Source organism: Anabrus simplex, chromosome 2 (assembly GCF_040414725.1).
Source record: "Anabrus simplex isolate iqAnaSimp1 chromosome 2, ASM4041472v1, whole genome shotgun sequence".
Taxonomy (NCBI): domain Eukaryota; kingdom Metazoa; phylum Arthropoda; class Insecta; order Orthoptera; family Tettigoniidae; genus Anabrus; species Anabrus simplex.
The window spans coordinates 859,140,688-859,153,672 of record NC_090266.1 but is presented as its reverse complement, the minus strand read 5'-3'; the positions used below and the strand labels follow the sequence as shown (position 1 = coordinate 859,153,672).

Genomic DNA, 12,985 nt, shown 5'->3' with positions numbered 1-12,985 from the left:
ATCCCTTAGAGCATTACTGGTCAACCCTCCTCATTTCAATGTTTGTAAGTTGGCAACTAAACATATTTGGCAGTTATTTGGTCGTCACTTCCTTTTGTTTCCTGCGAGCGTTGTGAAATCACCACCAGCTACATAGATATACGCTGCTCTCTTAGCTAGAATGTCTCATCAAGTCGGCCGTGAGGTAGGCTCTACTCCTGGCTACTCGCTACTCCTTGCTTTGCTGCAGTTCTCCAGTGCGCGCATTCGGCTCTCTGTCTGTTGTGTGCGTAGAACGAGTGGTTTATTTAGCGCATTTCAGCTCTAATTATCATAGTCGTTGATTTGAAAAGAAGTGATTGGTTTTGTAAAATGAAGCGGAGCAATTGTCAAACTGCATCTTCTTCTAAGAAGACAGCAGTTTTACAGAAATATCGTGTTGGTTACACAAAGGAATGGCCATGCCTACTTGCTTCTCGTGTTAGCGAAAACCACGCGTTCTGCATTGTGTGTTCGTATAATTTCTCTGTGGCTCACGGTGGACGTGATGATTGCAGACGACTCATAGAATCCGAGGAACGTCACACATACGGTGAATCAAAATTACGGAACCAGTCTGTTTCATCGTTCTTCGTAAAAGGTAATGAAACTCCGGTGACAAATGCCGAATTGCTGTTCACATCATTTCTTTTGGAGCATAATATTCCGTTATCAGTTTCAGATCACGCTGGAAATTTGTGTAGATCAATGTTCCCCGACTAAAATATCTCAGAAATATGGTTGTGCAAGAACTAAAACCTTTGCTTTAGTTCAACACACGGCATCTGAGGCAAAAAAGGAAATAAGTGAACTTGTGTATTTTAAGCTGAAGATGACCTCTAGGCTAGGTCAAAACATGTCCTACTATGTTCATACCTGCCAACTTTCCCGATTTAGGCGGGAGACTCCCGATTTTCGACAGTTTTTCCCGCCACCCGATTATTCTATTGTTTCTCCCGATTTTAGCTTTTTTTTTTATTTCCTTTTTGTGAACATTAAAGATTTGTTTTCAAATCTTGCCATTTCAGCTTTGTGTGCAAGTGGCCGGAATTCCTTTGCTCACTGCCGCTTTCAAATTATATATCGGCGTTTATTAACACGAGAAATGCGCCCGAATGTGCGATGTTTATTGAAACCTGTATATCGCGACTCTTATATCGATTGTCAGTCTCTCGTTCTTGCGTACTATGTTCGTGTTCGTTCACATCAGTCTAGTCTATTCTAGAGATTAGTCGCTAGGTTTGGGGTCTTTTTAAATAATTTAGTGACAGAATTTCAAGGATAGTGACTAGTGACTTTCCTAGAGATTTTAGGAGCCAGTCAGAGACAATTCTGGCGAATTTTAATGTATTACTTGATAAAAATAGCATAGCCAACAGCCGTAGCCGTGTTGAAACACTGGATCCCATGAGATTTCCGAAGTTAAGCAACATTGGGCGTGGCCAAGATTTGGATTGGGTGCCACGCGCTGTTGGTGGGGGGTAAGGGAATGGAGGAGCGGAAAGGAACTAGCCACCCTACCATTCTTAAACTCCGGCTCAGGCATACCTCTGTGGAGGTTCGGACCTGCCTTCGGGCAGAATACACCCTTACCTTACTAAAATAACATAGTGCTGTGCATAATCGCGTGAGGAGTTATCAGAGGTCGATCACCTCACTCACATACTTCCTGTGAGGGAATAGAGATATGTAATTTTTAACCTTGTAGCCTCGTATAGCAGCAGACGTGTTTTGAGACAATAGGTGTTAGTGTACCAGTAGTACTCCTGTATTGCGCAAGACATGTAGAATAAGCAGTTTTGACCAATTGTATCTCCTGATTCCTCCTGATTTTTCCTCATTTTCATATCCAAATCTCCTGATTTTTGGTTTTATAAAGTTGGCAGGTATGTATGTTGCATTTTAGACAGACCCTTTATTAAATGGCAATAATTTGTATTGAACAGGTGGACTTAATATAAGTGGTAATGATGATGCTTGTTGTTTAAAGGGGCCTAACATCTAAGGTCATCGGCCCCTAATGGTACAAGATGGACGACATGATATAATTAAAATTTTAAAATGGAACCACCGACTAGAATTTAATACAAATGAATATGAACAACAATTGTGAATTTAAAATAATTAGTGGATCTAATTCGCAATGCCTAATTTTTCGTAAAATGATAGACAATACATTATGGTAGAATAAGACATTGCCTTAAAATTCAATAATATATCATGCAAATTACTATTTTTAAAAACACATTAAAATACACAAACACAAACTAAAACAGAGTCAAATTAATAAAACGTAGTGAACAATAATACAAAGATTGATACGAAACACTACGTTCACATGCTATAAAACAAACCACTATTCCTCATAAAACAGATGACGAGGTGTCTGCTGACTGCTCGTCATCTCACAGGATGAGGGAGAGGGTACTTGGGAGTTTTAGACTAGGGTGCAGATCGACCAGGTCCACGCACTCCGTAAGGATATGTACCGCGGTAAGATGATCGCCACAAGTAAATAGGAGTGCGTTACTATACTATAACCTTTCAACGGTCTCTAGATCGAGATTAAGGGAGCCATTGAAGGTTATGATAAGGAAAAAAAAAGATCAACGGAGGTCGTACGGAGGTATACGTCCGGCAAGTGTACGTCCAACTATGTCCGTAAGCCGAGTTAAGTTGCTCATTTAACAGAAAACTTAATGGAAATAGAATGAGGGTAAATTCATAAGTTCAGAACCCCGTGGTGTTCGGATAATTAAGTCAAGAGTTGAGATACGAATGGAAACCAGCAAATAAAAGATTACACCAACAGCGGAGAAGTAGTCAAGTCTTGTATGTAACATTCAGGTTCAGGAACGTGAACTTAAATGAGAGAAAATACTATCAGCAACTGCAATAAAAATCCATGTTAAGAAATGTTCATTGCTTCAATCTTGTAAGATGAATCCAGTTGGGCTGGTGTGGGTCCAGCCGTGTTTAACACAACTATTGATTGGCTGGAGGAATACTTTAAAATTATAACGACTGTCAAATATTATCTGTTTGTCACACTTCTGGAACAGAGTGAAGTTTTGAGCTCTGTAAATTTCTTCACAGAGAATAAAATGTAACCAGGATTTAAAAGTGAAACCAAAAAGCAGAGTGTGAAAATGAAAAAAGTATGAGGTTGAAATAAAAGTTAACAACAAGAAGAGAGACAAACATTACTCACTTCCTTTTGCAACATCCCCTAACAATTATGGTAAATGACGTTAGGCTAGTTAACGTCATAGGGAAGTGCGCACACAAGAAAAAGGAAAAATAGAGCAATCAGACCAGAACATCAGGTAATAATACATTGAGCATACGTGGAAACTAGGAAGAGTACTGAATCCCACCCATATTAAAAAAAGCAAGAGGTAAGGATCCCAAGGAAATGCTAAGGCACTCACCAAAAAACCACACCAAATTTTCAAAACATTAAAAAAACTATATGATGAATAATATTTACATTAAAATTAAATTTTAAAAATCAATAATCTTTGATAAAATAATAATGAAGGGAAACTTGAAAAGAAATGAATAATAAGTTGAATAATTAATATTTAATAAATAAATAATTTAAATGTAAATAAACATAGTTCTATTGTAAATGGTGACATTTCATTAATTTAAAAATACGTCCTGGTGCACCAGCCCATCCCAAACATCACAAATTATTAGAAAAAGTATATATATATATATATATATATATATATTAAATATAATTTAAAATTTAAATTTAAAAAAGGAAAAGTGGGTTGGATAGCTAAATAGAGGGCTTTTGACAGAACCCAGTGGGGGATCTTTCCCCACGATACCCACATTAAAGTTGGTCCCACAACACATCGCATAAATTTAAAACAGTACACATATACAGACCATAATGTACACACAAGCCCACACTGAATCAAAAATATTAACCCAAATAATTCATAATTTAAATCACAAAAGCCATAGTAGACTAGGGAAGTCAATAAAACACCCAATATTAATTTAAAAATAGAACGAGCCAGTTCAATTAACATAACCGAGTCAAACACACGAACTCCTCACAAGATGCAACAATCCATTATTATATTCACGATGCCACACGCAAGTTGACGCTATTGCAGACAAGACAATAATGAATAATAATCAATTACGTAACTGCCAAGCCACGATGAGATAAGCAACAACAATAGGAAGAAGAGATAAGAACCGAACTCCAGATCGCTCACACTAAGATTGCCCAAAACCCTCAATTAAAACCCATAACATTAAAAGTTACATTATTAAAATATTACCGTGTGAAAATTAATGTGGGTATACCAATATAATTAGGACAATAATCTCATAAAACACCCGCAGTAAAGATGAAAACAAACCATCCTAACCCTAAATATACCCCCAAAGAAATATTAACATTTACAAAATCTGACGATGATAATAATAATAATAATAATAAAATTTTAAAAACTGTGGTAATTAGTGCAGGTGTAGTACTAGGTCAAAACGCAGGCATGAGAAGGCCGAAACACACGAAAGGATGCACAAATAAATTAGATGAGAAGCATAAGAAAAATAACACGAATACGTGCACAAAACACAGCAATGATAACGATAATAAACTGTAAAATAGAAGCGGCACACACATCCAGGAAATAGCACACAAAGCACCCGCAAATATGCAGGTAAACATTACTGGACAACAATGGCATCACATTTCACACGGCACACACTTGAAGCTAGAACGCCATACCAGAAAACTGAGATATAATTCAAGTCGCAATAAACACACTAACTAGAATATAACTAACACACACCAGGAAAATAATATTAGCTGAAGTAAATCATTAAAGGCGTACTTACATGGATGCCATATATGCCTAGGTAACTCACTACTACTACTACACTCACAAGTAAGAATAAAATGCTACATATTTACACTATAATAATTACACTACTGTTGAAGAAGGTTAAAGAAAACATAATTCCCTTTCTGGGGTAGATATACGCCCTTTCAGCCTATACCCGAAGGTTGGTTCATTGTGTTCATTGTGTGTCGACAGACACACTCTAAGATAGGCCACTAGTAGTGACACCGTCAAGCACAGGTACGCGCTTTGGCGAACAAAGTCAGTACACAAATTGGAGTTCCATTCGTTGCACACAGATGGCGTAAGCATACATTGCATGACTCAAAACACACATACTATTAACACAGTTTAATAGCACAAGGCATAAATCACGGAAGATGAGCTGTGCCCAGAAGGCACGCAATTTAAATATATGTCTCGTAGACTGTTCATAGTCCAAATTATATTTTAGTATATTCAGCATTGTTATTGTCTCACTTTTTTCCTCCAGCTCCAGGCTTGTATAGTTCAAGTCTGGTCGGTGTTGACCTTCACGCTGACTGGCGACTGCTCTGAGATTGTGTTGGTTAAGGGAAACACCAGGTGAGGGGTGGGAGAGCGAGTAGAATGGGAGGGCAGACCCGTAATGCGTGTTACAACAGACTTGATTGTATGTTGCTTCAGATCGTTTTTGATTACCTCAATCATGATGTTCATTTTTTTCTTGAATTTCATTAAGATTATAGATGGGATTAGATTTTTGATCAAGGTTTATGTAAATATTTTCTAGAATGTTTAATAAAGTTACCTATTTACTTATATGTACAATATCTAAATCTTTGTATAAGGTGGAGAATGAGTGATTGTATTCTTTCATGTGTTCACTCATAGCGGAAAATCTCCTGTATTTAGCTGCATTAAAATGTTCTTTGTAGAGGATGAGAAAATTCCTCCCAGTCTGACCGGCGTAACTAGCGTCGCACTGGTTACACTTCAACTTGTAGACCTCTGATTGCAAATGTTTGTTGGATTTATTGAGTGTGTTTGTATTATTAAAAAGTTTGGAAGTAGTGTTATTAGTTCAAAGAGCGCCGAGTTTTTTTGTATTTGCTACAGATTATTACTGTTGAAAGTGAAGGTGAGATATTTATTATTTTTTTCTTTGTTTTTTTAGTATGGTGGTGGGTTTATTCTTCATCTTATTAAGAATTCTGTCAACAAAATTGCTATTAAACCCATTAAGGTGTGCTAGAGTATGGATGGTGTTAATTTCTTTTTTTATGAGCTTTCTTGGACATGGGGATGTTCAAGGCTCTGTATTATATCGTTCTATAAAAAGAGGCCTTTTTATGAGATCTGGGGTGCAGCAAATCCTGTCTAATCATGTTAACTGTCTGAGTGGGTTTTTTGAAGATTTCAAAATTTAGATGGTTGTCACTTCTTGTAATTTTAAGATCTAGAAAATTTAAAAATCTATCTGTCCCAGTGATGCGTTGGTCAATGATAGTGATAATATCTACGTGTCTCGGCCAATGGAATATACCTTGTGAATTGTTATCTTGATTTTTCCCAGATTGTCTATATAAATTTCTGCCAAAATTCCAGAAATAGGGGATTCCATGGATGAGTTTTTCCTGCATATAAATTGTGTTATTTAGCATAAAATAATTATTATTGGGAACGAACTCTAGAATGTGCACTTATTCTCCTATTTCTAGTTTACTCAAAACGTTGTGTTTAAGTGATCTCTAAGTTAATGGTTTCAACTATGGGAATATTAGTGTACAAATTCATGATATCGAAAGTGCATAGTATAATTTGCATATATATAAATTTCTTTGTGATATTACTGAATTCTATGGAATTTCTGACGGAAGTTCTGCTGGAAAATGTATAATATTTAGCCAAGAATTTTTGTATAAAACATTTTTAAGTAGGGCTACTTTTGAAATTAATGATCGGCCTGATGGGAACATTCACAGACAGTACAACACTCCTTAATAAGCTAAATACTTCTGACCCTTACATAAAATTTACAGTTGAATCTGAAATGTGTAGATCTTTAAATTTTCTAGATCTTAAAATTAGGATAAGCAACAACCATAAAAATTTTGAAATCTTCAGAAAACTCAATCAGTCAACTAACATGATTAGACAGGATTTGCTGTACCCTGGCTCTCACAAAAAGACCTCTTGTTATAGTATGATTTATAGAAATTTGAACATCCCCATGTCCAAGAAAGCTTATAAGAAAGAAATTAACAACATCCATACTCTAGCATGCCTTAATGGGTTTAATAACACTACTTCCAAACTTTCTTATAATATGAACGCACTCAATAAATCCAACAAACATTTGCAATCAGGAGTCTACAGGTCAAGTGTAACCAGTGCAATGCTCGTTACAGCGGTCAGACTGGGAGGAATCTTCTCATCCTCTACAAAGAACATTTTAATGCAGCTAAATACAGGAGATTTTCTGCTATGAGTGAACGCATGAAACAATACAATCTCCACCTTACATAAAGATTTAGATATCGTACACATAACTGAAAAGGTAACTTTATTAAGCATTCTAAAAATACAGGGTTTTTCATAAAGAATGAACCGATTTCATCAAGCTATATTTTCCCAATAGTCAGTAGTACAATATTTAGCCTAAGACACATGCGTTTGACTGATGTTCAAATTTAGTCCTACAAGTGTTCAATATGACCACCACCAGCAGCACGGACCACATCAATGCGATAGGACAATTCCTCCCAAACACGTTGCAACATATCACATCTACCGAGTTGATCACACGTGTTATCCGCTCTTGAAGGTCAGGAAGAAGTGACAAGGAGTGAGGTTTGGCGATCTAGGAGGCCATGCGAGTAGAGCACGATCCGTAGCAGTGTCGTAATCTATAATCTTCATTTCTGTATTGACAATTGCACAATTAAAAATAGGAGAGGATTTCCACCAATCAATACTTATTTATTGTATATATTAAACTACAGGACCGGTTTCGACCTCATATTCAAGGTCATCTTCAGCTGAACCATATATACATATTTATATAATGAAGCTTTGATTAAGATTGTGGTGTTGAAGGAATGTCATATGATGATGATGTACATTTAGTTACATACAAATGGGGCACGTCTTAGCGTGTACTGGCGTATATGTCATTCTGTACAATATTGCAAACTTAAAGATCAAACTAACGAATGCGATTAAGAGCATTGTTTTTCTGAAGGAATGTCTAAAAAATGACCTAACACCTAAATTCCTGAGAAAATATAACAATAAACACAGGCACACCAAACAAACTCATAATACGCAAAAAAGAACAAACAAAATCTGGCTGAAAGAAGAAATAAAGTTTTTATACCGTAAAAAACAACATCTTAACAACTATACCGAATACATTTAAAGGCATCTAACGAGTTACCACATAGCTATTGGGATGATTTTCAGCAGATCACGACAGAAAAAATCAGGAACTTAGCCACCAAAAAACAGAATACACTAAATAAGAAGTTAGAAGCACTTAAACAACCATCCAAACGAAACCCAAAAACCGAAACTCCGAACACGAACTCTCCTACCTTTCCCAATGAAATCACTGAACACAAATTCCACCCACCCGTAAAAAATCTCACAAATACGTCTTTTAACGAAATGGAAACTGTTATCTTGAGCAAGGGACCCAAGCACAATTGGGGAACACATCAACTTTCCAGAACATTACAACTACTATCACCGAAATAGAAAACGCCATACAGAAAATCCCACATGAGCTACGAGACGAAGTCAGATATGATATTAAAAAAAGGCTCCCACAATATATTGACAAAATTCACAGTAACTCCCAAAATAATAAATCAACCAATAAAGTACACATAAACAAACTCAAAGATAAGATAAGACAGAATAATCTGCTAATAACGAAAGCCGATAAGGGCAATACCACAGTTATTATCGACAAAGACCAATACATATTGAAAACCAAAGAATGTTTTCAAGATAACACTTTCCTCATCAAACGTAAAGACCCGACCAATAACATACAAAGGAACCTCAAAACCTTATTAAAAAATACACACTTTCTTTTAACAGAAGTAGAATCCTCTAAACTTATAGCAATGAATCCTCAAATACCTACTGTTAAAGCTTATCCCAAAATACACAAAGAACATATTCCAATGAGACCTATTATTAACTACAGAGCAAGCCCAACCTATAAACTTTCGCAATTTATTCAACGATTTCTCAAAAAGCACTACGTATTCTTAGCTAATAAAACAGTACGGAACTCAATAGAATTTTGTAATAGGGCAAAAGGATTAAAGATTGAACCATATCACAAACTCCCATCATTTGACATAATAAACATGTACCCGAACATTCCCACAAAACGAACAATAGAAATCATTAAATCTAACCTTAAAAGTCATAGCAATCTAAGCACTTTGGAAATAGAAGAGTTCATTAAATTACTTAATTTTGCCATTAGTAACAACTACTTTAAATTCCATGATACTATCTATCAGCAACAGGGTTTACCAATGGGATCTCCCGCTTCTGGTATAATTGCCGAAATTTACATAGACTATTTAGAGCACATGTGTGAAGTGACCATAGACCATATATTTTTTTGGTGTAGATTTGTTGATGATATCTTTATCATCCTCGACAATAGGTCCACAAATGAAACTGATATATTAGATAAACTCAATACAATAGATTCCCACATAAAATTTACCATGGAATCCGAAAACAATCACAAACTGAACTACCTGGACATAACGACAACTAGACATGATGACCACTTTTCTTACAGAATATACAGAAAACTCACGCATACCTCAAATACAATTAAAATGGATTCCGTTCACCCCAACATACACAAAAGAGCAGCCTACTATAGCATGATACACAGAGCATTCAATATACTGTTAATAAAAGAAGATCTAAACAAAGAATTACAATTAATTCATGACATAGCTAAAAACAATGGATTCAAGAAAGAAATGGTTAACAAAATCATTCACAAGATAAAATCCCAACCCAAAACCAAACTAACAAAAGTAAACGAACCCAAGAAAGACTATGCACTATTCACTTTCAATAATGTACACATATACCCCATAACTAACATTTTTTAAAAACATAACCTAAGAATAGCATTCATAACTACACACAATAGTACCAACATCATACACAATGTCAGGACAATCAACAGCAACAACAAATACAACCACTCAGGGGTATACCGTATCAAATGTAATAACTGCGATACCAGCTATATCGGACGTACCGGTAGAAACTTCCTAACCCGATATAACAAACACATAAACGCAGTGAAACACAATCATTTTTCCTCAATAGGACAACATGTCGCAGACTATAAACACAGTTTTACAAACATCGATAACAATATGCAAATCCTAAACATAAACCCCAAAGGCCCCCTGCTCAACATAACAGAAGAATTTTACATCACTCTAGATCAGTACACCAATCCAAATTACAACATAAATGAAATCACAGAAAAAACTAACATCATCTTCAATACAGTTATCCCCGCCCTAAAAAACCCTTACCTTAAGTTAATCGATAAACAGAACGCAACACGCAACAGAAAAACACCAAACAACACACCCAGCTCCATCCCTACCCCCACAACAACAACTCTCCCTACCCCTCCTTCCCTTCCCCTCACAGCAGCTAGTATAAGCCCAAGAAGAACACAAAGTAGTACATTACAAGCTCGCATGTCAAACACAACTCAGCTACACCAACAACAGTAAGTACATATTCCAATTCACACACATAACCCTTAGACATTCCTCCACACAATATCACTTATAACTCAATCTTATCTTCCACAGATAAACATAACATCATTGCACAGCTACAAATGGGATAGGAGCCACTACTTTGAAACCAATGTCATCCAAATTTATGGACGCCAAAAAGACAACATGAATTGGTTCTAATAAAAGGGCAACACGCACAGCAGAGCTGAACATATTTTACTTGAATTTCATCCATACATTTGGCACCTTTTAAAAATTGAAAGCGTTTTGTCTCGCATACGCACAGGAAGACAAAACTTTTATCATGCAATTTTACAAACTCCAAGAATAGCAGCTGAAGTGTACAACTGTGAATAAGACTTAAATACGGAAGTTAGTCGATGTATTGACCACCAAGCAAGAACGAATGTTCATATGCATGAAGTGTTTTTATATATTGTTTTTATCTTGTACTTATATATTAGTTTAGGAAAAGACGTGTTTTATACACTAGTTTTAAGACGTTCAACATTTTAGACATACAGTTGCAATATTGTACAGAATGACATATACGCCAGTACACGCTAAGACGTGCCCCATTTGTATGTAACTAAATGTACATCATCATCATATGACATTCCTTCAACACCACAATCTTAATCAAAGCTTCATTATATAAATATGTATATATGGTTCAGCTGAAGATGACCTTGAATATGAGGTCGAAACCGGTCCTGTAGTTTAATATATATACAATAAATAAGTATTGATTGGTGGAAATCCTCTCCTATTTTTAACCGTAGCAGTGTGTCGACCAATCTACCGTTGAAGCAATATTTCATTCAGAAATGCTCGCACTGGTAAGCTCCAAAGGGGCAGGGCTCCATATTGTTGGAAAATGAAGTCTCATGAGTGTGTTTGCAGAAAAGGGAAGAGCCAGGTCCGTAAAATTGCGAGATAGGTTTGTCCTGTGACAGTGTTGGTGTTGAAGAAGAAAGGGCCATAGACCCTGACATTACTGACCGCACAGAAAACATTTACCTTGGGAGAATTCCCTTCGTGCTTGATTGTAGCATGGGGTGTTCAGTTCCCCAAATCCGAACGGAACATTCTGACGATTGACACAGCCATTGATATGGAAGGTTGCTTCGTCACTAAAAATGAGGTGCGAAAAGGTGTCTTCATCATCATTTTCCGTGTTCAGCATCGCAGCATAGAATTCCATCCGTTGTCCTTTTTCAACATGTCTCATTGCCTGAACCAGCTGAAGTCTACGGTTTCATATGTAGGCATCTTTTCAGAACACGCCAGATACTGGTACTGCTCACTTGAAACTGACGGCGACCTTGAGATATGGATTTCCGGGGGCTCCGAGTAAACGCCTCTTGGATTCTTCTCACATTTTCTTCTGACTGTGCAGTTTGTCGTGTCCTAGGAAATGGACAGGTTGGGCATTAGTGTTCAAATATCAGATTGACCTTGATAGAAAACACTTTTTGACACCATTAAATTCTTACTCTGATTTATTTAAACAGATTATCAAATATACCCTTTTCAATAATACTACAGCACACCTGTAATTATTCTTCTCTCAGCATTACTTTTAAATATTATTTTAACAGTCTTTGATTTCTTTGGAAAATACACACACTTATACATTTCACTATACAACACTCATAAATTCCCTTCAGTCTTTAAGGTCTCTTAACTAGTTAACGGGTTTTGAAGCTTCTCTCTTGCTTCTTTCTTGAATCCTCGTTGTAGGGTTCCTCTCAATCTTCCCTGATGGTTTCAGGACTTGAACACAGAAGTCTAAGGTGAACGCAAACTGAAGCTACTGTCTCCTTCGAACACTCAGCGAGTTCTCTACGTACTGTCCCTGTACTTTACCCTGTGGGATACTGCTAACCAGTTCTACTGCTTGACAGTCTTAATTGCTGCCTAATTTGAATAACTTCTTATACTGCTGTCTTCACTGACTGATGGCAGGCTCAACTGCTGCCTGATCTGAATAACTCCATAGACTGCTATCTTCACTGACTTTACTCTACAGAGTCTACTCTCTGCCAAGTGACCTAATGACCATCCCTTCCTGAGAAAATGCTCTTTTCCAAGATTACCAGAATGGCTGACTGACCAGAATGCCTGATCAGAATGACCACCAGAATGACAACCAAAAATGATCGAGTCTCCCTTGTCACTCCCCTTTATCACTTCTCTGAGGTTCTAGAACAAGTCATCCCCTGCTACTATGTTCCCTCACATGACTGATCTGTTAGTTTCCCATTGGTTTCTTCAAGTGTGGTCCCACCCATCTCCTGCATC

At 36.7% G+C, this 12,985-nt stretch overlaps 1 protein-coding gene across 3 annotated transcripts in view; it reads left to right on the top strand.

Annotated features, from left to right (window-relative positions):
* The window catches only part of Dp1 (satellite-binding protein 1 Dp1), a 344,304-nt gene that overhangs the window by 307,269 nt on the left and 24,050 nt on the right, over positions 1-12,985 (top strand). The gene's annotated exons all lie outside the window — the stretch shown is intronic.